At 50.7% G+C, this 27,719-nt stretch overlaps 1 protein-coding gene across 1 annotated transcript in view; it reads right to left on the bottom strand.

Annotated features, from left to right (window-relative positions):
• Positions 1-27,719, bottom strand: part of LOC149865251 (uncharacterized) — a 35,319-nt gene that overhangs the window by 2,902 nt on the left and 4,698 nt on the right. The gene's annotated exons all lie outside the window — the stretch shown is intronic.

Genomic DNA, 27,719 nt, shown 5'->3' with positions numbered 1-27,719 from the left:
TGCCCACAGCCCCATGCCCCTCCTGGTGTTGTCTCCAAGGTGGTATGTGTGGTGCCAGCATGGAGTCCCACTGCTCTCATGACCAGGAGCAAAGCTGTCACTGGGGATACACCAGGGCAGGGGGCTGAGGGTGCAGCAGGCGCCAGTCCAGCCTGGGCAAGGCCAGACCTGGTGGAGCTGCCGTTTCCAGTGCTCTCAGTGCCCAGCCCCACAGACCTGCCCCCAGCCCCCCTCCCTCAGGGGTTTATGGTGACATCTTCTCCTCCAGCCATCCTGGCTGGGCTGCACAGATGCCAGGTCTCGTGCCCAGCTGCCAGAGAAGATGGGGCTTGCTCCATAGCCCTTCCCTTGCCCCCACAGCCCATAATGAGCAACTGGTCAGCTCTGCTAGGTACACCTGGTGGTAGCAATTACTACTACTACTACTACTACGTTAAAAAGCCCCAGTTAAATACACAGGAAATACGTCAAAGTGAAGCAGGGAGGCTGAGACACTGCCTGAGTTCACTCTGCATTTAAAACATGTACAATGAAGTTTAATTAAGCCTTCCACCATTTTAAAAGTATTCTAAAGTCGTGCACATCTATTAAGTGATGGCTTTAAAATGCTTTAAATAGCAAAAATCATCACATATATAAACACCAGGAGGTACTGGATTTAATGGGCATTAAAAAAAGCACATGTAGATGCATCCAAGGTCAACTAGTTCAGCTCCATGCTCAAGGCAAGAACTTCCTTATCCAAAGCATCCCAACTAAGAGTCTGTCCAGCCTCCCCTTGAAAACTTCCATGGGTACAGATTCCACCACAACTTCTCGAGGCAGCCTCTTCCAGTGCTTGACCACTCTTGGAGTCAGAAGGTTCCTCCTCATCTCCAACCTCAACCTCCTCTTCTCTAGCTTCAAGCCATTTCTTCTAGACCTGTGCCCTACAGCCACAGAGAAAGGCCCATCCCCACCATCTCCAAAATTGCCCATCATGTATTTGAAGACTATTATCAATCCCCTCCCTCAGTCTTCTCTTCCCCAGACTAAATACCCCTAGCTCTTTCAGCCTCTATTCCAAAGTCTTGTCTCCCAGGCCCATAAGCATTTCTGTTGCTCTGCATATGACTGTTTCCACACTCACCACATCCTTCAAGTGCAGGGCCCAAAAGTGGACACAGGACTCCATATGAGGCCTCTCCAGTGCCAAATACAGCCAAAGAAAAGGCTGATAGGGGTGTCAGTGCCATGAGGATTTTGGGTAGCTCTTCTACAGGCTGGTATGGCCCCAACACAAATCAAAGCTATGAGGAACTTCTCCATTGGCTCTGGTATGGAGGGCACCTATGGAAGACCAACAACCAAGAGCTTCCCAGAACCCTCCTGGCACTGCCATCCCCTTTCCACCCATGGCCCAACTCCCCCAACAGGGGTCTTGGGCTGTGAACACTGTGGCGGGTGCAGAGATTCCACCTCAGTAAAACAGCAGGGTATTCGTATCCCACCGCTACCACCATGTGAGCCGGGCCAGTAGGGGGCGCTCCTGCGTTGAGCTGCCCACCTCCCTGCGCCCGACCACCTGCCAGGCTCCGAATGCCTCCCTGGGGGCGCCTTATGCTCGGCCGACCCCTCTCCCGGAGCACACTTGCTAGCCTGGGGGTAACATCGCCCCCACCACCCCGAGAAGGGACTGTCCCGGCCCTGTGTCCTCGGGGAAACACAGGCCTAATAGTCCGACAGGTACTCGACCCAGTGCAGGCACTTGGGGCACTTTCCCAAGTCAGGGGGCAAAAAGTAATGTCTCCCTTAGTCCTCAGACCTAAGGGGTCTCTTAGGCATTATTTAGACCCACCCCTCAATAAGTCTCCCACACCAGTCACAAAGGAGAACTTTATTGATTACAGGGGGTAGGGTAAACTAAGGTACAGGATTGAGCAATAATTTACAAATCCTAGAGAGCAAACAGTGTGGCTGTGGTAGCCTTTTGATCACACATCTGTGTTACTGCCAGCTGAACATCCAACCAGACTGAGTGGCTTACTCACAAGCATCCTCCAAAGACTGGTGCAATTCCCCTCTCAAAGCAGGCGGTTCCTAGCTCATGAGTTTGGGGGAGAGAGCCAACTTTAGATGGTCGTGCTCCTCTGTGTCCCCCGCATGGCTGCTGCTTCACCTCATAGCCGAAGAGAGAGAGGGCGAGCCGAGAGAGACCGCCTCCAAGCCCGTGCTAACTTATATAGCCCCTGTGACCTCATTCACCTGGTCCAATGGAGGCCAGCTCCAGTTGTCTGTCAGCCAACCAGTCTGAAATACATCACCTGTTACCGGGCAGATTCCAGCCCACCAGGTAGATGCCCCCCACCCAGGTACCTGCTGCCAGTCCCGTGGGCAGAGGGAGCAGGTTCCCCCCTCCCTCAGGACTGCAGCCAGCTCAAGTTACCTAAAGACAGGGTAAGGGTGTGGTCTTCTCTGCTGAGCCCGACCTATTCAAATGGTCACAGCACAGAGATTTGATCACAGTGTCACAGGGCAGAGATTTTTGGGGAGAAACCAAGGTGGCTTTCTACCACATTTCCCCCCCACCTCCTTTAAAACCTTGGATCCGTAGCTTCACAGAGGTATGGAGACAAGCGTGCTTGTGCTGGGCCTCTTCACACTGGCATATCTTGTAAAATCTGCAATAGTTCGTTACATTCTGGGCAATTCGGGGCCAATAAAAGTTTGCCTGCAGCCGCTGGCGTATCCGTTCCCTGCCCATGTGACCGGCACACGGTAAATCATGAGCCATGGAGAGCAATTGTTGTCTGTATTTGCGAGGTACTATGATCTGGTGATGGGGTTCCCAGGTCTGGGTGCGGCTCTTTGGCACCCACAACCGGTAGAGAAGTCCCTTATCCCAGACCACCTGTTCCCTCTTGTCTGGGGTAAACTCACTCTCCTGCTCCTGAGCCGTCTGCCGGAGGTCTTCCAGGCTGGGGTCCGCCAGAGCCTCCTGCTTGAACTCCTCTCACCCAGCTAAGCTGTCCGCAGAGAGCTCGGGGGCTTCTACGGGGAGTGCACCTTCACCCTCAGGGACTTCCCTGGACTCCTCCCTGAGAGTCTCGCCTCCCTCTGCCACTGACGGACTAGACATCTTCCTGGGACTGTCACTTAAACCACCCTCGGGGTTGCTAGTTCCCTCGTGCGATCACCCTCCGCTGGGGCCTCTCCCAGGGCAGCCAATGGTGTGGCTGTCTCTTGGGGAGTTTCTAACCCTCCCCCTCTAGCCTTTTTGCTCTGCAAACGAGTCACCGCGTTAATGCGGTAGGGCTCTAGCTCTAGGGCCTGGTCCATCTCTCTGTGCAGGAGTTCTCGATTAAGTATATCCCGTCCCACCAGGATGGGAGCCGGAGCCCCTTCCGTCACACCCATTTCTACATGCATCGCGCAGCCTCTCCACTCGATGGGTGACTGGGTTACCGGTATCTCAAATGCTGGAGACCCCGCCCCTTGAATGGTAAGGGTCCTCCCGGGGATTATATCCGCAGGTGAAGCTAGGTTGGCATCAATTAATGTCACGCTGGACCCCGTGTCCAGTTCTCCAATAAGGGTTCTCCCATTGACCGTTATCTTGGTCCGGTGGGGGGCCATCACCTCCTCTGGGTTTGTGATCCTGTAGCAACAGGCACGCCCCTCAGAGGGGCTCGGGGCTCCCCCCTCACTGCGTACAGCTGTTGCATGTCTGATGGGCTTGGTTTGGTGCTTAACTTTGGGCAGTTGGGCTTGATGTGGCCCAGCTCCCCGCAGTTATAGCACGCCCTCTTTCCCAAATTGGGAGGTTTGGTCGAATCAGGGGCCTCCTTACGCTCGGTCTGGGATGGCCCCTTTTCCCCTTTTGCACCTGGCCCTCCCTTCCCCCCTCTTTGGACCCCTTTATGTTCCTTCCCAGAGTAGGGGGCTTCTTGTCTGACCCTTCCCGGTTAAGCATCAGCTGATCTGCAATTTCAGCGGCCTCATGGCCGGTTTTGGGGCCCCTGTCCTTGACTAGGGTTTTAATCTCCCTTGGACATCGGTAGTAAAATTGGTCCAGCGCCATAAGATGGAGCAGCTTCTCTCTAGTGTCAGCCTTGGCTCCGTCTGCCCATTTAATGAGTGCATCCCACAACAGGGCCATAAAATCAACCATTGACTTCTCGGGCTGTGGGACGAGATTCCGGAGTTTTGTCCGGAAATAGTCCGGCCCTAACTTGAACCTTGCAGCCACGGCCTGTTTAAAGGTATCATAGTCATCAGGTGTATCTGTGGGCAGGCTGTTCAGGACCGCCGCCAGGTCGCCATCTACCAAAGCGGCGATGTGCAGCATGTACTCCTCCTCAGGCACCTTTAACCATCGGGCTTGCCTTTCAAAAATGCTGAGGAATACTTCGGGGTCATCTCCGGGTCGGTAGCGAGCGAAGGCTGAGGAGTTCGGTCTGGGGCGTTCCCCGGGCGCTCGCGGAGGGCTCTCACCTCCCCCGTTGGGCTGCCGCTGGAGTACCTCTAGTTGGTGCTTGCGCTTGGCCTCTGCTTCTCGGGTGTCTGCGTCACGCTGTGCTGTCTTCTCCACCGTCTCCATCTTTGCCTTCTCCAGCTGTGCCTTCTTACGCTGGGCCTCCATCTCCATCTTTTTCAACTCCAACTCCATCTTTTTCAGCTCCAGCTCATACCTGAGCTTGCCCTGTCACTCCTCCATAGGGGTTGATCTCCCTGAGGGCTGCGGACTTGGCATGCGGCACTGTGATTCTGGGGAGGACTCAGGAGTTGATGAGTGTGGAGGTTGCTCTGTGACTGAGTCGTTATTTCTCAGGAGTTTAATCAGTTCCTCCTTCTTTAGCCCTTTCTTCACATGACGGCCTCTCTCTTTCGCCAGCTCTTTCATAGTTTCATAGTTTCTAGGGTCGGAAGGGACCTGAGCAGATCATCTAGTCCGACCCCCTGCCAGGGCAGGAAAGAGTACTGGGATCAAATGACCCCAGCAAGATGTTCATCTAACCTCCTCTTAAACACCCCCAGGGTAGGGGCCTGCACCACTTCTCTTGGAAGTTGGCTCCAGACCCTAGCCGCCCTGACCATGAAGTCGCCTCCTGATATCTAACCTAAACCTGCCCTCTGCCAGCTTATGACCGTTATTCCTGGTCACCCCTGGCCGTGCTCGGCGGGACAGGGACTTCCCCAATGCCTGCTGATCCCCCCTGACTAGTTTGTAACAAGCCATGAGATCCCCCCTCAGCCTTCTCTTGTGGAGGCTGAACAGGTTCAGGTCCCGTGGCCTCTCCTCGTGGGACCTGCCTGCTGCCCCCCCGATCATGCGAGTGGCCTCCTCTGGACCCTCTCCATGCTGTCCACATCCCTCCTGAAGTGCGGTGCCCAGAACTGGACGCAGTACTCCAGCTGCGGCCTGACCAGTGCCGCACAGAGGGGGAGGATCACCCCCCTGGACCTGCTCGAGATGCATCTGTGGATGCAGGACAAGGTGCGGTTGGCCTTCCTGACCGCGTCCCCACACCGCTGGCCCATGTTCATCTTGGAGTCAGTGATGACCCCCAGATCCTTTCCGCCTCCGTGCTGACAAGAGAGGAGTTCCCCAACCTGTAGGTATGGTGCCGGTTGTTCCTCCCGAGGTGCATCACCTTGCACTTGTCTGTGTTGAAACCCATCCTATTCTCGTCCGCCCACCCTTGTCACCTGTCTAGGTCTGATTGTAGCCTGTTGCATCCTTCCAGTGTGCCCACGTCCCCCCACATCTTAGTGTCATCAGCAAATTTGAACAGGTGCTTGTTACCCCCTCGTCCAAGTCGCTGATGAAGATGTTGAACAGTGCGGACCCGAGGACTGAGCCCTGCGGGACCCCGCTGCCCACGTCCCTCCAGGTTGAGAAGGACCCATCCACCACTGCCCTCTGGGTGCGGCCCTCCAGCCAGTTGGTGACACATCTGACTGTGTGGGGGCAGACACCACAGCCCCCATTTCTTAATGAGAACGGGGTGAGAGACAGTGTCGAAAGCCTTCCAGAAGTCCAGGAAGACGATGTCCACTGCTCCCCCTGCGTCTAACAATCTGGTGATCTGATCATAAAAGGCCACCAGGTTGGTCTGACAGTTCAGGCATGGTGTTTTGGGCATACTGCTCCGCCATCCTGGCTATCTACACTACCCAGTCAACCTGATGCCAAATTATTTCATAGATTTCATAGACATTAGAGCTGGAAGGGACCTCGGGAGATCATCGAGTCCAGCCCCCTGCCCAAAGGGCAGGAAGTCAGCTGGGGTCATAGGATCCCAACAAGATAAGCTTGTAGACGTGCCTAGGGAGTCGCTGCTGAAAGTGAGAGTGAGCAGGGCATGACCAGGGTTTTTTCCACTGTTCTTCTCTTACTTACAGTGCATTTAAGGTCTAGGTAGTGGTAATTCAGAGGCTGTACCCTAAACTCCCATGTCTGCCACATGGTTTTGTCACTGGGTCACTTGGGGCACTATAGATATGCAGCAAGGCTGCTTTGATGTACTGTAATTACAGTGTGTGGGAGCAGACTTGCATCTGCTGGGGCATGGTAATTACCGTGCTCCAGCAGACTCCAGCACCATGTGTACCAGTGTCCCTGCAATGAAAAATGGTGGCTACTCTAACTAAAGCACTGCCCCTCCACACTCCCGGAGCATGTGTATAAACACCCCTGGTTTTGTCACTCACACTGCTGGGCAGCTCACACTCACTACATGGACTTGACAGAACTGTCCCCCCTCTGGCTAGACGAGTCCCCACGCTGTCCAGAATGGGCTTCTCTTGTACTGTTCTGACCAGCCTCCGGCACTGGGCACTGTCAGGGATGGGATACAGGATATGCTAGACTATACAATGAAGGGGCTGCTGTGGGTAGGGGATGAGCCCAGCTGGGTGGGGAGAGTGGGGCAGACTGTGAGCTCATAGATAGGCATTGGTAGGATATCAGGCATTGGGCCAGAGAGACAGTGACCTCATAGAGGGCTGACATCACCTGCAGGGCAAGTTCCAGGACCCCAGGCCAGAGGCTCAGACCTGAACAGACCCTTCATGGTGGCAGGTCTCTCTGGCTGAAGCTGATACCGGTGAGGGAGAATCTGATTCCTATTTCTGGTCCCAGGGCCACCTCTCATCTGCCCATCCCTTCTGCTGCACAGCTGCCACCCCCAGAAACTCTCAGGTTTGGGCCAAGTAGTGCAGTTGGGCTCCTCTCTCTGCCTGGTCCCCAACCCTTCCTCGTGGTTAATGAGTTCAGGGTTGTGGCCTTTCTCAGTCACAGTCTGTAATTTAGGCCCATTGTTTGCTCAAGGGATTTCAGTGACTCTATTAATCTTCCCAAATTATGCCTGTAAAACTGCAGGGTTATTGGGATCTCACCGCTGCCACCACGTGTGGCGGGTGCAGAGATTCCACCTCAGTAAAACAGCTGGGTATTCATATCCCACTACTAACACCACGTGTGGCAGGCCAGTAGGGGGCGCTCCTGCATTGAGCCGCCCACCTCCCTGCGCCTGACCACCTTCCAGACTCCGAGTGCCTCCCTGGGGGCGCCTTATGCTCGGCCGACCCCTCTCCCGGAGCACACTCGCTAGTCTGGGGGTAACGTCGCACCACCACCCCGAGAAGGGACTGTCTCAGCCCTGTGTCCTTGGGGAAACACAGGCCTAATAGTCCGATGGGTACTCGACCCAGTACAGGCACTTGGGGCGCTTCCCCAAGTCAGGGGGCAAAAAGCAAAGTCTCCCTTAGTCCTGTGGAAGAAATCAAACTTCGCGTTGTGGTTGAATCAGAACTGACAGAGCCAGCTTTTCTTTATTTAAGGCTGTACTGTGATCACAGGGAGGATTCCATACAGCAAGGGGAATCACCCTTGTCTGTTTCAAAGGATTTCTCAGACTCTCTAAGGTTACAAGCGTATTTATACTAAAGACAGAGAAAGAGATAAAAAATACGTCTTGGAGAAACAAAACAATAGTAAATTACACAGAAACTTAGGAAGTTTACTTAAACAAACTATCTATGCATAGGGCAAGATATCAAGATAAGCCAAGGCATGCAGGAATGTGGATTCCTTATCTCAGAACATTTGAATTAAGCAGTATCAGCACTTCTGGTCTCTGTCTGTTTTTTTTCTAGTCAAGTAAGCCAATTACTTCTACATTCCCTAACTTTTTTTTTAAGTTAGATATTTATAGCCATTAGCCTTTCAACGTCTAGTTTTTCTTTCTCTTCACTTTCTGCTATTTCAACATACAAATTATATACCTCATTTCTGGTTGATGGTCTATTCTTCATTGGCTTGGCAGCATGGCTTATGCAACCTTGTATTATCATAAACACTAGGTATACTCCAATAAAAACAACAAGCAATATCAACAAACTATGAATGACAGTAGAGCCTAAGGAACTAAAAATAGAGCTAAACCAAGAATTCAAATTCCAGTTATCTGACTCATGCAATTTAGCTGCTTCTTTTCGAATATGTTTACTTAAATCCTGGATTTCTTTTGAATTATCGGGAATATAAGTACAGCATTCTTTACCTATTAAAGCACAGACTCCTCCTTTGCTGGCTAGTATATAATCTAATGCAAGTCAGTTTTGCAATGTCATTTGCCTTATTTCCTTCATTTCTGTATTTATTTTATCAAAACTATCAGCAGTAGCATTAGCAATCTTTTCCAGAGATGCTGCAACTTTCTTTATCTTGGACATAGCTAAGCCTGCGCCATAGCTGGGGAACATTATACCCCAAAATCTTTGATTTTCTGTAATTTCACGAACATTGCGAATTCTCCCTTTAGGTAAATGAGATCTCATAGTAAAAGCAGGATATGCTGTGGAGACATAGCACATTCCTCTCCAACCAGAGAAAAGATTTTTATAGGCCTTATCTCCACATACAAAATAGTGACCAGTTAATGCAGTATATCCACCTGTATTACAGTGTAGGGACATCATCCATTGCGAATAATAGCCTGAAAATTGACCTGCAGGGGAGTAGTTAGATATCCAGGAATTATGAGAAAACCAAGCACCATTTATTTTAAATTCTACCTCACACTTACTGACTCCTACTGCAACACGAGATCCATTACAGGTCCAACAGAACTTTCCAGGGCTGGCATAAGCTAATCGTACATATTCAGACCAGTTGCGGCTTGCATTCTGCCAGGTTTCGTTCCCATGAAAATTTGAATAGTAAAGGGCTAACATCTGAGTTGCATTCAAAGGTACCGGTATCATGGGTATTCCTCTAGTAGAATAGATAGGGACATGACTACATATCCAACAACGAGAGACATTTAAATCTATTCCAATTTGATTAACTAAAGACAAGAACAGATTTTCATGAAATGATCTTCTTTGTCGGTGCAGAAGTGTAGTTTGGTTTACAGAGTTTCTTATAACTGATGAGTCAAGTTCATATAAGATGGCCCAAAAAGAAATACTGAGAACTATCCAAATCACGACTAACCAACTCCACCTCGGGAACCAGGAACTAGGTAGAGGCCTTTTTCCTGTCCTGAAGGGCATAGTGGTGTCATTGGGGCACATCCTCTTCACTCTGTAGTGGCAAATCCTCTTCGCCAGTAGGCGCTTGGCTCACTACTGGCCTTGAGCTCTCTTGCTGGCAGGCGCTAGGCTCACTACCAGTCTGTGGAGGCTGATTACAAGATTGATATGGAGGAGACTCTAGGTCTAATGGGGCTGATGTTTTCTTACTGTGTGAAGCTTGGATCCATGTCTGGAGTCCTTGACACTTGATTGCAGTGTTGGTGGTCAGGAGTACCTGGAATGGGCATTTCCAGTGAGGTTCCAGCGATGACTTTCGTTGATGGACTTTACATGGACCCAATCTCCAGGCAGGATAGACTGGCACGGCTCACCTTGTTCTATGGGGGAGAGCTGCCTGTACCTGGGAATGAAAAGCCTTAACACACTTCATTAGTGCTTTACAATAATCTAGAATGGTATCATCAAGTGAATGTATATCGCAAACGTGGGAAGCAACAAGTGGTGAGGCGGGGAGCCTCATGGGTCTTCCCATTAGAATTTCATGGGGGCTAAGCCCAGTCTTTCGGTTGGCAGTAGATCTCATACTCATAAGGGCTATGGGAAGTGCATCTGGCCATTTTAGGTGAGTCTCAGCACAAATTTTTGGCCAGTTTATTTTTCAGAATGCCATTTTGGCGTTCTACTTGGCCCGAGGCCTGCGGATGGTATGGGCGATGAAAGTTCTGTTGGATCTGCAGGACTTTGCAGACTTCTTTCATTATCTGTCCAGTAAAATGAGTTCCTCTATCAGAGTTTAGGGATAAAGGAATACCAAACCTTGGAATAAAGTCTCTGAGCAACTTTTTGCTTACAGTTATGGTGTCAGCTTTTGCACATGGGTAGGCTTCTAAACATACATACAATAACAAGAACATATTCATAAAAACAACATTTCTGCATTTGACTAAAATCTAATTGTAAATTTACAAACGTGGAGGATGTACTTCCTTCTTTGTTTTTACAGGCTTTAAGGAGGTAGATGCCAAGAGCAAATCATCAACATATTGCACAAGCACAGAATTTTCTTTAAATATTATGTCATCTAGATCTTTTTTCAAAATTTGAGAAAAGAGAGAAGGGGATTCAGTATAACCCTGGGGCAATCGCGTCTAGATATACTGAAGTCCTTGATAGGTAAATGCAAAGAGAAACTGGCTATCAGGGTGTATTGGAATAGAAAAAAATGCAGAACACAAGTCAACAACAGTAAAATAACAAGCTTTAGGGGGAATACAGGCCAAGATAGTAGCTGGATTTGATACAACAGGAAAAGTAGGTAAAACTGCAGAATTTACCGCACAAAGGTCTTGTACAAAGCAATAGGTATTCTTTCCAGGTTTTTACAGGAAGAATAGGCATATTACAAGGGCTCTTAGTTTGGGACAATGATACCTTGCTTTAAAAAGGCAGTTATAACAGGGTGTATCCCTTCTTCACCTTCTGAACGTAAAAGGTACTGAGCAATTTTGGGTAAAGGCTTAGCTGGGTTTAATCTGATTTTTACAGGCTGGGCAGTATGGATTTGTCCTACTTCATTAGCATGCTGGGACCAGAGAAACGGAGGGACAGCTTTTATGATTTCTTCTTGCAACACAGAAAGATCAGGGAACTCAGGTTCAGGAGGTGAGCTAGCTAAAGCGGCAAGTACTGCTATCTCGTTATCCCAAGGGACATCTAAATAAACACCATTAGGAGAACAATAGATAGTACAGCTGAGTTTACAAAGCAAATCTCTGCCTAACAAATTAACAGGAGAACAAGAACTAAGGAGAAAGCCATGTTGATCAGAAACAGGACCACGAGAAACATGTAATGGCTGGGAAACAGGATGGGGAACTATTTGATTTGAAATTCCCACAGCGTGTACAACAGCAGAGGAGAGGGGAGTTGTGGAAAACTCTTCAGCTCGAACAGTAGAGCAGCTTGCCCCGGTGTCTACTAAACATTTTGTAGAGATGCCATTTATCATGCAGGAAACGAAGGGATCGTCTTGATTAAGTGGGAGAAGCGGGGCTGTGATGATGTTACTATTCCTCAGGCTGGCCTAACAGGAGGCTGCCTGATTCAGGACAGAGAATTGAGTGAGAGGAGGTGGTGGAGGTTTAAACATCATCCCCGGCTGGCCAGGCCGGTGAGGACATTGAGCTTTCCAGTGTCCTGGTTGGCCACAATAATGACAACTGTCATTATTTTGGGACTGAAATCCTCCTCGTCCCATCCCACGAGCACGTCCCCTACCTCTGAACTGTCCTCGATGGAAACCTCGGCTTCTGCCCCGTCTAAAGTCTGTAATTGCAATGACATTAGCTTAATTTCCATGGATTCCTTTTTCTTTTCCTGGCAGGTTGTACAATGATTTGCAATGGTGACTAGTTCTGCAAGTGGCTTAGTCTGCCAACCCACAGCAGTTGTGCACAACTGTTCCTGGACTTTAGAAAGAAGTCTGTGGACAAAAGCAGAAGCAAGTGCTTCTGGGGCAGTTTCAGCTGCATTTTCAATACCAGAATGTCTTTCAAATACTAGTTTCAAGCGGTCCATGTAGTCTGCTGGGGGTTCTCCTTGATTTTGCTTACAGTTATGTATTTTGGCCCAGTCAGTTTTCCTGGGGCAAATTTTAAGCACAAGGAGGCGTCTTCGGGCATCTGCTAAGTGATCTCCAAGTCCGGGGCCTTGAGTAGGCCAAGTAGCCTGTGCGATGAGGGGGTTGCGGACCTCAGAGGGCAGAACACTGCTCATTAATTGGTTTAAATCTGCCCATGTTGGATCATAACAATGGATTACAGTTTCCAATTCATCTTTACATTTCTGGGGCTCCTCTCTGATGTTGGGAAATTGTTTAACAAGGTTTAGGAGATCTCCTGGGGTCCAGGGAACAGGGACTGTGATTGTAGTTTCTCCATTTGGACCTTGCCCTGGAAGTTGGTGTAAAGGCATAAGCTGAGCCTTCTTAGATTTTAAAGAAGGGGCTGGACCATACTGGGTACCAGACATTAAACAAGAGAACGGAGTTGAGATTTCAGGAGACAGACGCCATCATGTCTTTGGTGGGTGTGGGCATGCCCCGGGGGCAGGTGACGATTGAGTGATAGTTTCCTGGTGCGGTGGGCTAATCCTGCCAGAAGAGTCTATTTGGTTACTTTGGACTTCTTCAGGTTCAGATTGTGCCTGAGGCTGATATGGGGGTGGCACATTAAGAAAATCAGTTATATCTTCTGCAGATTCATTCTCAGTTAGTTGTGGATACAGTTGTTTTGATGCTGATGGTACTATTGATGGGGGGCCCCCTTTTGGTGCACCTTTCTGTTTAATTCCTTTATCTGAGATTTCAGTTTCTCTTGGGAGTCTTTAAGACTCCGAACTTGAGATTTTTTTCCCCCCATTTTATTTATTTATTTTATTTTATTCTGACATCTTTTGGAAGCTTCTTTATATTAATCAAAAAAATGTGTCCTGGCTGTGTGGTATCCCACCAGACCCTGGATGTGGTCAGCAGGTGGTGGAGCAGGAGCAGGCCAGCCACCAGACCCTTGCAGGGGAACAATCAAAACTGTTGCCTATCGCCACAAACAACTGCATAAGTTTCCATAAGTAATAAAATGCTGCTCCATGCTACAAGCCCCAAGATACAAAACTTCACTTTAAGCACGGGCTGTTTCCAATCTGCCCCGTGCCCCCATCGCCACAGTCCCTGCTTCCCTGGCTCCCCCCCACAGTGCTGCCATCACTGCTCCTCTCAGTGCCCGGCTGCTGCGTGAGTGAAGACCCAGCTCTTGATGTGCCCCCCAAACAGCTCCGAAGCTCCCAGGCTCCATGGACCAAAAGCTGAGTGCAAAGGGGTTTTTTTTGTCCACCAAGGAGAAAAAGAGTAAAGTGAAGCGTGTGGCCAGGAGAGGAATTTCCTGCGAGACACAGACTGTTTCATTCAGTTTTCACTCTCAGGGGAGAGCCAATAGGAAGAGAAAAAAGGGAAACAGGGGAGTTGCTATTTTTTCCATCTATCTTCAAATCCAAGATATTGTTTCCTGCTTTTAGCAATTTCAAATGAGTTGTAAGGAAGTCCTTTCAGAGGGACCCTCAAGTCAATGGAGTAGTTTAAATTACCCTGTAAAATACTGTTACACATGTACAAACTCTCACATGCACTCACGCACAAGCAGACACACACACACACATGCACATACAGGCCATTTCACCTCCTCCGTGCTCATAACCCAGCTCGGAGAACAGATTTGTGTGTCCCTCCAACGCCAGCGCTGTCCCCTGGGCGTGCTGGCAGGTGAGGAGAATGGGGACGAGTCCACCCAGGTGACTCTGTTGGGAAAGTGTCTTGAAGCCACCCAGGACCCAATGCAGACATCCCGTGGGAAAAACAGACAAACCTGTCCTCACTCCGTGTGTGTATGTGCCTGTGTGCATGTGTGTGTGTGTGTGGTGGAGGGAGGGGGGTGCCCAAAAGCAAGGAGAATGAGCAGCAAACAACTGTCAAGAACACCATTACTTACCACCGTTACTTGCGGACAGATCAGTCCTGACAGGCGGCAATGTCACGGGAGAGGATCGTCACCCAACTGAGGGTGGTCCGAGGCTGGAGCATCAGCAGTGATGCTTGTTAGGACAGGGCCAGCGGCAGCTGCTGCGGTGGCATCTTGATGTTTCACTCGCACCATCCCGTTACATCTGTGGCTGCACCGTGGCGGGGAGAGTAGACTAGACCCGAAGAGGGAGAAGCGCCCTGCCCCCTCTTCCCCACCTCTTCCTCCCCACCCCGCCCAGCTTCCTGCCCAGCAACTTTACTAAACTTTACTAAACCGGAATCAACACTGAAAGGCAACCCGCCTGAAAGGTGCGTGTCGCTCTGAGATGGCGTGTAGCAGGGAGTGCTCCCGGCTGGCCTCCGCCTGCTCTTGGTCCCGGGGTGCTTGTACACATGACGGTGTCCAGGCTGCCGGGGTCAGTGTGTTCCCAGAGGCGCTGCTTGCAACCAGCCTCCTGGACCTCAGGTGCGATGCAGGAAGAACAGCTCCATCTGGCCTGCAGGGATGGATGAGTTTGACATGCCTGATTTAAAGAAACAATGCTAGATATAGTGGCTAATACATAAAACATCCTTAGGGTGCATCTATCTTGATAGGTATCTACAAGCCCAAGGGCACAACCTGAGAGTCGCCTGCACATCAAGAGACGTGATTCTTCCACTCGGTTCAGCACTGGTGAGGCCTCACCTGGAGTCCTGTGTCCAGTTTTAAGCCCCACAAAGACAGGGACCAATCAGAATCCAGCAGAGGGTGACAAACACGATTAGAGGCCTGCAAAACTTGAGATACAAGGAAAGTTTGGAGGAAGTTTGGAAGAACTGGGATTCTTTAGTCTGAACAAGAGAGGACTGAGGAGGGATACGATAACAGTCTACAAATACTGACGAGCATTTTTAAAGTGGATGGCCGTAGACTAGTCTCTGGCTACAGGGGTCAGAGCAGGGAACACGGGTGTTAAATGGCAGCAAGGGAAATGTAGCTGAGACATTAAGAAGCATTTCTTCACTATGAGGCTTGCAGCCAGAGACGTGGTCAAATCCCCATCCTTTGAAGTGTTTAAGAGCAGGTTGGGGAAACAGTTTTCTGGGACGGTTTGGATGAGGATGATCCTGCCTTGAGCAGGGGGTTGGACCAGATGTGATCCCCCAAGGTCCTCGAAAACCCACTGTTTCTGTGATTCTGTGTACACCCACTGTTTCCTGTACATATCCTTGTTCGTAATGTGCGCCAAACCTGTCCACACTGGACTCCCATTGGTGAGGCCCGTAGAGTTTCCTTGTTCTTGAACCAGGGGTGGTTTCCCCCAGTAACAGAACAGGTGGGATGAAAGCTGAAACTAAACAGTGCTTTGGCATGGAAATGCGTCCTCCAACTGCACAGGAAATTGGCCTGCCACTTTGGAGGCAAAGTTAGTAGGGCCAGGTGGGGGTCAAATGGCCCCTGATTTCCTCAGATCCAGCGCCCCCCGCTTCCCCCCCATGTAAAAGAAGCAGCAGATTTTAATGTCAACAGTTCAGCAAATAAATAGAGCTAGAACTAAACACAAAGGCAGTGAGAGAAATGCCGGAAACAAAGGAAGCGGGAAAAGAGTGGGGAAAAAGAAAGAGAAAATACCCCTGACTGCAGTCTCCGCCTTCATAAACCTCTTCTACTGTGAGTCCTGCTTCCTGCCTCTTTCCTAAGACGCCCAGACACTCACCTGGCAGAAACCTCAAGCCCCAGGGAAATGACCTGCCCTTGGAGCTGTGGAAGAAATCAAACTTGCGTTGTGGTTGAATCAGAACGGGCCGAGCCAGCTTTCCTCTGTTGAGGGCTGTGCTGTGATCCCAGGGGGACTTCCACACAGCAAGGGACTTACTCACTTGTCTGTTCAAAGGAATCCTCCCCTCCCTCAGTTTCTCAGCAGTTTTATACTTAAGAGAGATAAAGAGAAAAAAAATACGACCTTGAAGAAACTAAAACAAACGTACTTAATTGGACATCCGTGCCCAGAGTAATAATGCAGGACTTATTTTTTTAAATCTCAAAACATATAACTGAAATAAGCAGCATTAGCATTTCTGGTCTCTGTCTGTTTTTTTCCAGTCAAAGAGGCTAAAGCCTGACTAAATTCACTTCATTCCCTAATTTTTTTTTAAGTTAGATATTTATAGCCATTAGCTTTTCAACTTCTAGATTTTTTTTCTTTACTTTCTGCTATTTTAACATACAAATTATATACTTTGTTTCTGGTTGATGAGCTATTTCTTATTTGCTTAACAGCACAGTTTAAGCAACATTGAATTATCATAAGCACTAGGCATACTCCAATATACACAACAAACAATATCAACAAACTATGAACGATGGTACAGCCTAAGGAACTGAAAATTGAGCTAAACCAAGAACTCAAATTCCACTTATCTGACTCATGCACTTTAGCTGCTGCTTCTTGAATATGTTTACTTAAATCCTGGATTTCGTCTGAATTATCAGGAATATCAGTACAACATTCTTTACCTATTAAAGCACAGACTCTTCCTTTGCTAGCTAGTATATAATCTAATGCAAGTCGGTTTTCAGTGTCATTTGCCTTATTTCCTTCATTTCTGTATTTCTTTTATCAAAACTATCAGCAGTAGCATTAGCAATCTTTTCATAGATTTCATAGATTTCATAGACATCAGGGCTGGAAGGAACCTCGGGAGATCATCGAGTCCAGCCCCCCGCCCACAGGGCAGGAAGTCAGCTGGGGTCATAGGATCCCAGCAAGATAAGCATCCAATTTACTCTTGAAGGTGTTCAATGTAGGTGCTTGAACCACCTCCGCTGGCAGACTGTTCCAGACCTTGGGGGCTCGGACAGTAAAGAAATTCTTCCTTATGTCCAGCCTGAAGCGGTCTTGCAGGAGTTTGTGACCGTTCGACCTCGTCATCCCTTGGGGTGCTCTGGTGAACAGACGTTCCCCCAGATCCTGGTGGTCACCCCTTGATAAACTTACAGGTGGCCATCAGATCACCCCTGAGCCTGCGCTTTTCCAGGCTAATGAGTCCCGTGGCTCTGAGCCTGTCATCGTAAGATCTGTTTTCCTGACCTCTGATCATGCGCGTGGCTCTCCTCTGCACTCTCTCAAGTTTCTCCACATCCTTTTTGAATTGTGGAGCCCAAAACTGGACGCAGTACTCCAGGCCTCACCAAGGCCGAGTACAAGGGGAGAATGACATCCCGGGATTTGCTCGAGAAGCATCTATGGATGCAAGCCAGTGTTTTGGTCGCTTTACTAGCCGCAGCATCGCATTGGAGGCTCATGTTCATCTTGTGGTCAATGATGACCCCCAAGTCTCTTTCTTCTGTAGTGCTAACCAACGTAGCACTGCCGAGCCTATAAGGGTGCTGCAGGTTTTTCCTCCCAAGGTGGAGAACCTTGCATTTTTCGGTGTTAAACACCATGAGGTTCTCGTCTGCCCATTTGCTGAGCTTGTCCAGGTCAGCCTGGATCACCCGCCTATCTTCTGGCGTGGATGCTTTGCCCCAAAGTTTGGTGTCATCGGCGAACTTGGCCAGTCCACTCCTGACTCCAATGTCCACATCGTTAATGAAGATGTTGAACAGTATGGGTCCCAGGACAGAGCCTTGAGGGACCCCACTGGTCACAGGGCACCATGATGAGTGACTGCCATCAATCACAACCCTCTGGGTCCGACCACAGAGCCAATTTCCTAGCCAGCGGATCGTGGTGGAGCCAAAGCCACAACTGGGCAGTTTGGCCAAGAGGTGATCATGGGATACCAGATCAAAGGCTTTTTTGAAGTCAAGATATATGACATCAATCTCTTTTCCCTTGTCCAGGTGATAGGTCACCTGGTCATAGAAGGAAATGAGATTGGTCAAACAAGACCTACCCGCAACAAACCCATGCTGGCTGTCCCTTAGGATGTTAGCCTGGGCCAGTCCCTCAAGGATGGCCTCCTTAATAAACTTTTCTAAGATCTTCCCCAGGATAGAAGTCAGGCTAATGGGCATGTAGTTAGCCGGATCCACTCTCCTCCCTTTCTTGAAGATCGGCACCACACTGGCCTTCTTCCAGTCTTCGGGCACTACACCAGAGCACCAGGAGTTTTCAAAGACCCGTGCCAGGGGCTGGGCTATGACACTCGCCAGCTCCTTGAGTACCCTGGGGTGCAGGTTGTCAGGGCCGGCTGACTTGAAGATATCCAGCTTCTCAAGGTGTTCCTTCACGAGGTCAGCATAGATGGAGGGTAGGGGATCCCCATCTCCCGGATCTCCCTGTCCCATAGCAGGCATGGGCGTCCCATGGGACTGCTGAAAGACTGATGCAAAGTACCTATTTAATAGGCTGGCTTTTTCCTGGGCATCAGTTGTCAGTTGCCCCATCTGGTTTAGCAGGGGTCCAACATTGCCCTTGCTTTTCCTCTGGCTCCCCACATATCTGAAAAAGGAATTTTTATTTTCCTTGATGCTCAATGCTAGTTGGATTTCAGTTGCAGCCTTGGCTTTCCTGGTTTGCTCCCTGCAGGACCGGACCAGCGCAGAATAATCCTCCTTGGAGGTCAATCCTTTCCTCCATCCTTTGTAGGCTTTCCTTTTTAGCTGCAGGAGGTCCGCTAGGTCCCTGGAGAGCCAGGAGGGCTGCTGTGCCTTCTTGCTGCCTTTCCTCCGTGTTGGAATAAATTTAGCTTGTGCATTGAGGATCGCTTCCTTGAGAAGCAACCACTCTTCTTGAACTCCCAGCTCCCTGGGGTCATGCTCCCTAAGGGCCTGACCGAGAAGCCTTTTGAGCTTGTCAAAGTCGGCTTTTCTGAAGTCAAGGGCTTCCGTGTTGCTGACTGACTTGCCAGCTTTACAGCGGATGGTGAAGGTGATCAGCTCGTGGTCACTGTCACCCAGCTTCCCATCGATCACTAGGTCGCCGATTAGGTCGTCCCCCATAGCCAGTACCAGGTCGAAGAGCGCTTCACGTCTCATTGGCCCACAGACTTCTTGAGTCAGGTAGGGGTCATCTACGCATGAGAGAAGGCTTTGCGACTGCTCAGAATTACCTGAGTGATCTTCCCACGAGATGTCTGGGTAATTGAAGTCACCCATGACAACCAAGGTCCTGGAGCAAGCGGCCTCAGTCGGTTCCCAGGTGAACTCCTGGTCAAGCTCGGGACTTTGAGTGGGAGGTTTGTAGTAGACTCCCACTGTTGTGTCCCCTGTGCCATATTCCCCACGAATTTTTACCCAGAGGGTCTCTAGCTGTCCATGCCGGTCGCCAACATCAGCTTGCAGGGACATGTAGCTTTCCTTCACATGGAGAGCTACACCCCCGCCCCTTTTGTCAACACGATCCCTCCTGTACAGGGTATAGCCCTCTGTCCCCGTGGTCCAGTCCTGGGTGGAGTGCCACCAGGTCTCCGTTATCCCAATGACATCATATTTCTTTGCACTGAGCAGGAGGACGAGCTCGTCCTGCTTGTTGCCCAGGGTCCTGGCATTAGTGTACAGGCAGGCAAGTGTGCCCTTGGGGGCTCTTGCCTTGCCCACAGATTGTGCCAGGGCTGGGGCAGGGGTGGGCTCCCTTAAGTGCCTTGGTCTGCTGGCTTTGCAAGGGTTGCTCAGTGGGCCAGCAGTGGCTGTAGTTCCCCCATCACCCGGTGGGCTTAGTTTAAAGCCCAGTGGAGCAGGTCAGCCAGCCTGGCTGAGAAGAGCCTCCTCCCCAGTGTGGGGAGGTGGAGGCCATCTCTTCCCAGCAGCTCACTGCCTCTCTTGCCAAAAAGCGGGCTGTGGTCATGGAAGCCAAAGCCTTCCCGATGACACCAGCTCCACAGTCTTTGGTTCACTGTGTGGATCCTCCTCTCCCTCCTCAGCCCATAGCCCGAGACTGCGAGGCTGGATGAAAACACCACCTCAGCTCCCAGACCCCTAAGCCCCACTCTCAACTCCCTGTAGCACCTTATGACCTGGCTGGGGGTGCTCTGAACTGTGTCATTGGTGCCCACGTGAATGAGGAGCATGTGATAGTGGTCTGTGGGCCAGAAGAGCTCTGGGGTCCTCTCCGCAATGTCTCGGATGCGGGCCCCCGGGAAGCAGCAGACTTCCTGGGCTAAGGGGTTGGGGCAGCAGATTGTCCCCTCAGTGCCCGCAGGATGGAGTCTCCCACAACAAACACCTTTCGCTTTGTCTTGGGGAGAGCGGGGACAGTAGCTGTGGTTGATCCTGGGTTGCCTGCGGGAGCCGGCAGCTGAGCAGGCTCTGCTGGGGCTGCAAGAGGTGCAAACCTGTTGCTAAGCTCCAGTGAGGGAGGGGCCTTGGTGTGGCGGGCCTTAGGGCCCTTGACCACCTTGGTCCATGCCCCAGACTGGGCAGAGCGGGAGGTCCCAGAATCCTCCTTAGTCCTGGAGGGAGACGGTGCTCTACCCTGTGGCTCCTGGGGGAGAAGGGCCTGGCAGTAGGAAGCAGTCTCCTGCTCGCAGTCCCTGATGGCACGCAGTCTCTGGACTGTGGCCTGGAGCTCCTCCAGCTGGCATGCTAGAGACCCCAGTAGGGAGCAGACCCCGCAAGGGGAGGGGGCCATGCTCCCGGGCCCCAGCGCCTGAAAAAGGGACAGGCAGCCTCCACAGCCAAAAGCCAGGGGCTCCGTCTGCGTGGGCCCGGGACCATGGGCTCCATCTGGGTGGCCATCTCTGAGGTGCCCGATGGGGGGCTGCAGAGCCCTTGGGGACCCTCGGGGTGCGGCGCGTGCCCATCCGTGTCATGCCTCTGGTAGGCTGGCTACGGCTGGGGTTGGCTATGGCTGGGGGGGGTCGCAGGCAGGGTCTAGTGCCCTCCCGTGCCCTCTCCTGTGCGAGCTCTGCGCTAACTCGAGCGCCTGTTTACACACTCTGTTTACGCGGCTCGGGTCGCATGGCTCCCTGTCGGGGCTGGGCCAAGTAGGGGCCCGGGTGGGGACTTGACCCTGCTGGGCTCCACACAGCTGCCTCCTCCCAGGGAGCGAGGAATTAACCCCTTCCCACCATGAGCCTGCTTACCTCCGGCTGTGCTGGGGGTCGGCAGGGGGCTCTGTGGCTGCTGTGGGGTTGTCCAGGGGTGCTTCAGGGGAGCGGGGCTGCAGCAAGCTTCACCCATGCATCTCTCACTGCTCTGGAGCCTAACAGCTTTTTGAGAGTTGTTGAATGATAGTTTCCTGGTGAGGTGAGCTAATCCTGCCAGAAGAGCCTATTTGGTTACTTTGGACTTCTTCAGGTTCAGAGTGTGCCTGAGGCTGATATGGGGGTGGCACATTAAGAAAATCAATTATATCTTCTGCAGATTCATTCTCAGTTATTTGTGGATAAAGTTGTTTTGGTGCTGATGGTACTATTGATGGGGGGCCCCCTGCACTTTTCTGTTTTAATTCTTTTATCTGAGATTTTAGTTTCTCTTGGAAGTCCTTAAGGCTCTGAACTTGATATTCTTGACATCTTTTGAAAGCTTCTTCTTACCAATCAAACAATGTGTCCCACTGAGTCTGTGGTATATTACTACCTCTTAACTCAAGGTCTCTGCGGAGATGAACAATTTTACTTAAATCAAATGTTCCCTCCAGGGAAAACTGATAGCTAAAATCATCTCTGGTATACCAATTCCATTTGTCTAGAAACTTACAACTTTTATGGCCATAATGTGTGTACATGTATAATGCTGGAGTCCCTTTTGGCGGAGCCGGTATGTCTTTAGACTCTCCACTCCCCACGTCCTTAAACTCAATTCACACAGGTCTTTCATATAGGAATGACTTGGATTGCATGGGTGGGCATACCCCGGGAAATCTTAACGAACCAAGGGAAAAATTTTATGTCTAAAGTGTTAAAAGGAGTCTGCTAGGTCCTAAAGATCAAACAATTACGCACCTCGGTATATCATCCCCAGGCCAACAGGCCGGTAGAAAGGTTTAATCATACCCTTAAAAGTATGCTCTGTGCCTGTATACAAGGAGACCCTTGGGAATGGGACGCCCTGTTGGCCCCATTACTCTTCACTGTGAGAGAGGCCCCCCGGGCCTCCATGGGGTTCGCCCCATTTGAGCTAGTGTATCTGCATTCTGTTGTTTTCTGCCCACTTGTCTAACCTGTCCAGGTCTGCTTGCAGCTGCTCCCTGCCCTCCGGCGTGTCCACTTCGCCCCATAGCTTAGTGTCATCTGCAAACTTGGACAGAGTACATTTCACTCCCTCGTCCAAGTCGCTGATGAAGACATTAAAGAGTATCGGTCCAAGGACCGAGCCCTGCGGGACCCCACTGCCCACACCCCTCCAGGTCGAAACCGACCCATCCACCACGACTCTCTGGGTGCGACCCTCCAGCCAATTCTCCACCCACCGGACTGTGCAGTCATCCAAGTCACAGCCCCTTAACTTGTTCACCAGTATGGGGTGGGATACCGTATCAAAGGCCTTCCTGAAGTCCAAGTATACGACATCCACCCCTCCTCCTGCATCGAGGCGTTTTGTGACCTGGTCATAAAAAGAGACTAGATTGGTCAGGCACGATCTGCCTGCCACGAACCCATGCTGGTTTCCCCTCAGCACAATTTGTCCTGCCGGGCTCTCACAAATGTGAGCCTTGATAATTTTTTCAAAGACTTTGCCAAGGATGGAGGTGAGACTAACTGGCCTATAGTTGCCCGGGTCCTCCTTCCTCCCCTTCTTGAAAATGGGAACCACATTGGCCCTTTTCCAGTCCTCCGGGACTTGACCCGTGCGCCACGAGCGTTCAAATATTCCCGCCAGTGGCTCTGCAATGATGTCGGCCAGTGCCTTCAGTACCCTCGGATGGAGCTCATCCGGGCCTGCCGACTTAAAGGCATCCAGTTCTTCCAAGTGACCCTGCCCCACCTCAGGGTCCACGCATGGAAGTCTGGTGCCTTGCTGCTGCCTCCCTACACTCCCAGGGAGAGACTTGTCGTGCCTCTCGCTTAGGAGCACTGAGGCGAAGAACTCGTTGAGGAGTTCAGCCTTGTCCCCTCTGTCCGTCACCAATTGTTTCTGCCCATTTAGCAGAGGTCCTATTCCTCCCTGGGCCTTCCTTTTACTCCCTATATATCTAAAAAACAATTTCTTATTGTCTTTTACTTGGGTTGCCATCCTCAGCTCCATGGTAGCTTTGGCCTGTCTAACTGCCTCCCTACAAGCACGAGCAGAAGAGGTATATTCCTCTTTGGTGAGCTCTCCCTGTTTCCACTTTTTATGTGCTCCCCTTTTGGCCCTTAGTCTGCCCTGGATTTCTCTGGTCAGCCAGGGAAGCCTCCTGGCCCCTTTCCCTCTTTTACCTCTCACGGGGATCGTCTCGCTTTGTGCTCGAAGGATAGTTTCCTTAAGGCACAGCCACCCTTCTTGGGCTCCCATCATTTCAAAACTACTACTCTGCAGTGCGTCCTTCACTAATCGCCTGAGTTCACTGAAATCAGCTTTCCTAAAGTCCAGCACGTTCACCCTACTGGTTACCTTACCCACTCGACGCCTTATGTTGAATTGTACTTTTAGGTGATCACTGTCCCCCAGATGGCTACCGATCTGTAGGTCCCCTACTATGTCATCCCCCGTTGCCAATACCAGATCCAGTAAGGCATTCCCCCCAGTGGGACCATGTACCTCCTGCGTCAGGTGGAGGTCCTGTACACAGGTTAGAAACCTGCGTGAGCAGTGGGACTTTGCTGTCTGTATCTCCCAACAGATGTCCGGGTAGTTTAGGTCCCCCATGACCACCGCCTCTTTAGCTTTTATGGTCTCCGAGAGTTGCCTCAGGAGCCCCAAATCTATTTCTTCCCCTTGATGTGGGGGTCTGTAGCAGACCCCTACCACCAAATCCTTTTCTCCTTGCCCCCCATGTAGCCTAACCCACAGTCCTTCTACTTCCTCATCCTTTGATTCTGTCTTGATGAGGGTTGATGTATATTGCTCCTTAACATAGAGCGCAACCCCTCCCCCCTTTTTCCCCACCCTGTCCTTTCTCTACAATCTATAGCCCTCGATATGTACCGCCCAGTCGTGGGATGAATCCCACCAGGTTTCCGTCAGCCCCACTAAGTCATAGGCGTTTAGTGCAACCAGGAGCGCTAGTTCATCCTGCTTGTTCCCCATGCTCCCAGCATTAGTATATAGGCACTTGAGCCCTGCGACTGGTGCCTTTGCTACCCCCTCGCTCCAAGTCCCAAAGGGCTCTTTGTCTCTTACCTTCTCGTTCCTTACCTGTGCCGTATTGCTGTCCACCCCCTGTCTTTCATGTTCCCAAAGCTCTCTTTCTTCAGGCTGGGCTGTCCTTGTTGGTGCCACCTGGTTTGGTGGTCCACAGCTTCCCCCGCCCTCATCTTCCCCTCCCCCCGATGAGCCTAGTTTAAAGCCCGCCGGAGGAGATCCGCCAACCTGTAAAAAAACACACGCTTACCTTTGGGGGACAGGTGAAGCCCATCCCCGCTGAGCATGTCCCTCGTTGTAATGTGTGGGTCATTGTCCAGGAAGCCGAAGCCTGCCTCGAGACACCACTGCCGAAGCCGCCAGTTGGTCTCTCGGATGCAGTTCTCATGCCGTCTGCCGCGTCGGACATAGTCCACAAGGATTGCTGGACCTTATTTGTGAAGAATGAACTCAAGAGCAGACAGATCCATCCCAGCCTGGAGGGGCAGGGGAATTCCGGGAAAGACTTCAAAAAGCCCAGGCGATAGCCCAAAGATACCTCAGTCAGAGCCAAGAAAGGCAGAAGCAGCAATATGACTCACTGGCTACTGAGAGAGAGCTGCAGGTAGGGGAATGGGTAGTGGTGTTGCTCCCAGATAACACGCACAAGTTATTGGCTCAGTGGCAGGGGCCTTTCCGGGTGATACAGTGTACGTGGCCAGTGAATTTTGAAGTCCTTAGGACAACACCAACATGGTGGAAGCAGATCTATCATGTCAATCTGCTGAGGAGATGGCGTCCGGGAGAAAGTTGCCTGGGGGAGCCAGTGGACAAGAATAAAGCAGGGCCTGAGGCAGGGGTGAGGGACCTAATCGGAACCCAAGGGACACCCTGAGTGGACAACCTATTAGAGCCAAGCCAGAAAGTGGAGATACAGACCCTGATAGAGGAATTCTGAGATGTGTTCAGAGAAATACTGGGAGAAGCCAGGTTTACCACCACATCGTCACCCCACCGGGACAAGTGGTGAGGAACCACTGGAGGAGGTTGGCCAGACACTTATGGCTGGTCGTCTGACAAGAGATCGATCAGATGAGAAAACGAGGGATTATTGAAGAGTCCCGAAGTCCCTGGTGGAGTCCCATGGTAGTGGTGCCGAAGCCAGACGGACCGATCCAGCTATGTATAGATTACCAGAAACTTAATGAAATTGCTAGGTTCAACGCATTGCTGATGCCACAGATCAATGATAACCTGGAAAGGATAGGCCACGCCCAATTCATCTTGACGCTAGACCTCACAAAAGGCTATTGGCAGATCCCAGTGGTGAAAGAGGATAAGGAAATGACAGCCTTTGGGACCCCATGGGGACTTTTTCAGTTCAAGAGAATACCCTTTGGTCTACATGGGGCTGCAGCATCCTTCCAACGATTGATGGAGCAAGTACTGGCCCCACATCAAAATTATGTGGTGGCATACATAGATGATATCATTGTCTTCTCCCCCAACTGGAAGGCCTATTGCCAACATCTAAGACAGGTATTAAAGAGCCTCCGCCAAGCTGGGCTCATGGCCAACCCAAAAACGTGCACTAGGGAAGAAGGAAACTCAATACTTGGGTTTTATGGTGGAGCAAGGAGTCGTGAAACCCCTATCAGATAAGGTAGAAGCGCTAAAACAGCATCCCCTGCCAAAGACCCTGAAGCAACTCCGCTCATTTTCGGGATTTGCCAATTATTATAGACGGTTCATTGCCAACTTTTCAGAAAATGCCACGCTGTTTACAGACTTAACAAAAGGATGCCACAAGCCAATCTCCTGGAACTCAGAGGCCCTCCAGGCCTTCGAACAACTAAGGCAGGCATTATGTCAGCACCCGGTTTTGTATACGCCAGACTTTTGGAAACCGTTTTTCCTGCAAATGGACGCATGCACAACCGCTCTCAGTGCCATTTTATTTCAAAAGGATCAAAAGACAGAAAGACCCGTAGCATTTGCCAGTTGAAAACTCAGGCCCACAGAGGCTCATTACTCAACTATAGAAAAAAGAATGTCTAGCGATAAGATGGGGTATAGACCTCTTTCAGTACTACCTGCTAGGAAGAAAGTTTGTGCTAGTCATAGATCATGCACCCCTATGGTGGCTTAACTCAGTGAAATTGCATAACACCTGACTTATGAGATGGTTGCTAGCATTACACCCCTTTTGTTTCTGCAGTGGAACACTGAGTGGGACGCCGAAACGGAAATGTAGACTTCTTGTCCCAGCTAGAGGACAGACCTATCCTCGACCCAATAGTCAAGCAAAAAGAGATACCGGTAAATTAAAGATCTGCTAACAAGAACCCATGGGGGTCATGCATTTGTTCTTCCTTTTTCTTTTTCTTTTTTTCTCCCCCCTCCCGCCCCTTAGGAGGGGGAGACTGGATATTTGGAGGGGGAGGTATGTAACAGGATCCCCATTGAGACCCTGTTGCTAAGAGAACGGGGGAACTGGAAATAATTACACCACGAGGAGGGCGGGCCCCCAGGCCTAAGGAGCCAGTGGCGACTAGACCCCAGAGGATAAAACGGAGAGGAAGAGGAGGAGGGTTGCCTTCGGGCACCGGACCAGGAGCACAGAGAGGAGCTGCAAGAGAGGGTGACCCAGAGAAAAGGATCTGGGAAGTGGGACCCAACCCAGGGTCAGAGGGGGCAAAAGGGGTCCCAAAGGCCAGACATGGACTGACCTGGACACTACAGGGATGATGGTGAGTAGAGAGGAGCGAAGCCGCACAGCAGACAGGAGCAGGCGCTGCTATTGAAGTTCAGGGAGGCTCCAGTGAGGTGAAGAGGTGGCAAGGGGGGAAGGACTCTTACACAGAACCAGGAAGCTCTGGGGAACTATAGGATGCCCCAAAAAGGGGAACACAGGGCTGAGGTCCGGGAGATCAGGGGAGAGCCACGGAGTCTGCACGCTGGCTCTGCCAAGGGAAAGCTGCAAGCAAAAGCTGTAATAAGCCATTAATTGGCTCGTTAGCAGTCAGGAGAGGACTAACCGGGGCCGTAACAAGCTGCTAATGAAGTAATTGGATGAAGGCGGCCCGGCTTTCCTGAACTGTAACGGGGACTGGCTCAGAGGCTGGAGACCCCAGGATTAACCCTTTGGACTGTGATCTTCCCCTCCAAGAGGGGAATTCCCTGTTAACACCTGCAATCCACTAAATAAAAGCAAAAAGAAGAAAAACTAAGTTTATTTCAGTGTGGTACTTCCTGCGGGTACTTCCTCTGGTAACAATCATTTCCTCCCTATTTTATTTCTTTAAGATCCAAGTCGCGGCAGGAGGGAAACACGAGGATAGAGGGGGTACTCCATGGACACACTGACAAAGATACTGAACAATATTGGTCCAAGGACAGAGCCTTGGGGGACCCCAATGGTCACAGAGCACTGTGATGATTGACTTCCATCAATTACTACCCTCTGGGTCCAACCACATAGCCAATTTCCCA

The sequence above is a fragment of the Crocodylus siamensis genome, chromosome 5 (genome assembly GCF_052110815.1).
Source record: "Crocodylus siamensis isolate JL-2025a chromosome 5, ASM5211081v1, whole genome shotgun sequence".
Taxonomy (NCBI): Eukaryota; Metazoa; Chordata; order Crocodylia; family Crocodylidae; genus Crocodylus; species Crocodylus siamensis.
This window is presented reverse-complemented; position numbering and strand designations above follow the sequence as displayed.